We start from the raw sequence: 1,267 nt of genomic DNA, 5'->3' as shown, positions 1-1,267 counted from the left end.
ACCCCAATTGCCTAGACAAAAACAAAAACAAAAAAAAAATGCTAAGTTGCAGATCAGAGGATATTAGAATCTTGAACTTTTGCAGGGATGAGTGAGGAAGACAGACAGATGTTACTTCTTCCATAAGAAGATTTCCTCTGCATCACCTGCCATTACTGAAACAGCTTCAAAGGTGACCAAATGATTACAATTCTATAGATGGAAGATCAGAAAATATGCACAGTGGCAATTTCTATGTTAATCAATGGGTCTGGAGGTGTTTGAAGCCGGATTGCGTGTGGTGAGTGTAGGAAGAAGGAGAGGTAGTTGCTGAGTGCAGAGCTTGGGAGTTTGGCAGTATGACTGGAGACTTCATAGGAGAGCAAAGAGAGTGCCTGAGAGCGAAGATGGGGCTGAGTGCACAAGCCTGGAGAGCTGGAGACTTTAGACTTGTTCTGTTTGGGTGCAGAGGGCAGCACCAACAGCAATGGGAGAAAGATACAAAGAGCTTAGTTTGGGAAAACCTCCTCCCATTTGATGCTGTACAAAAATACCATAGCCTCTTTTCCTGACAGCAGACAAGGTGGAGGAAGTGGAGCAGAAGAAGAAGCTAGCCTTCCATAGGCTCACCTACCGCGGCGTGGACCTGGACCAGCCGCTGGACGTGTCCTACGGACAACTCATGCAGGTGTGCGGCGCGGGACAGCGGGGGAGACTCAACAGGGGTCTGCGGCTCAAACAGCATCCCCTCCTGAAGCGCCTGAGGAAGGCCAAGAAGGAGGCACCCCTCCCCCCGGAAAAGCCCGAGGTAGTAAAGACACACCTTCGGAACATGAACATCCTGCCAGAGATGGTGGGAAGTATGGTGGGCGTCTATAACGGCAAGACCTTCAATCAGGTAGAAATGAAGCTCGAGATGATTGGACACTACCTAGGCAAATTCTCTATCCCCTACAAGCCTGTGAAACACGGCCGGCCCGGTATTGGAGTCACCCACTTCTCTTGTATCATCCCTCTCAAGTAACTCGGATCCTAACAATAAAAATAACAAGCTTCTTAGTGGGGAAAAAAAAAGTACAATAGCGTACCTCAAGAGGTGGTGGATTCCCCAACCTTGAGGGCTTGCAGCTGAGGCGAGGTGACCATCCACCTGCAGCTGAGTAAGAAGACAAAAAGTATTTCGGTACAGTCTGCACCCTTATCAATATTGTCAGACCAGCCTACCTTTCATGAGATGCACAGTTTGTGGGACAGACTAGGAGTGAATGGCCAAGTAAGGCTCTCAGCT

At 48.7% G+C, this 1,267-nt stretch overlaps 1 pseudogene; it reads left to right on the top strand.

The window, feature by feature from the left end:
- The first annotated feature begins 244 nt into the window (after positions 1 to 244).
- Positions 245 to 1,003, top strand: LOC110215996 (small ribosomal subunit protein uS19 pseudogene; annotated as a pseudogene).
- The last annotated feature ends 264 nt before the right edge of the window (positions 1,004 to 1,267 follow it).

This window comes from Phascolarctos cinereus, unplaced genomic scaffold (assembly GCF_003287225.1).
Source record: "Phascolarctos cinereus isolate Bilbo 61053 unplaced genomic scaffold, phaCin_HiC Scaffold_4;HRSCAF=312, whole genome shotgun sequence".
NCBI lineage: Eukaryota > Metazoa > Chordata > Mammalia > Diprotodontia > Phascolarctidae > Phascolarctos > Phascolarctos cinereus.
The sequence above is the reverse complement of the archived record's forward strand: the minus strand, read 5'-3'. Positions and strand labels throughout refer to the sequence as shown.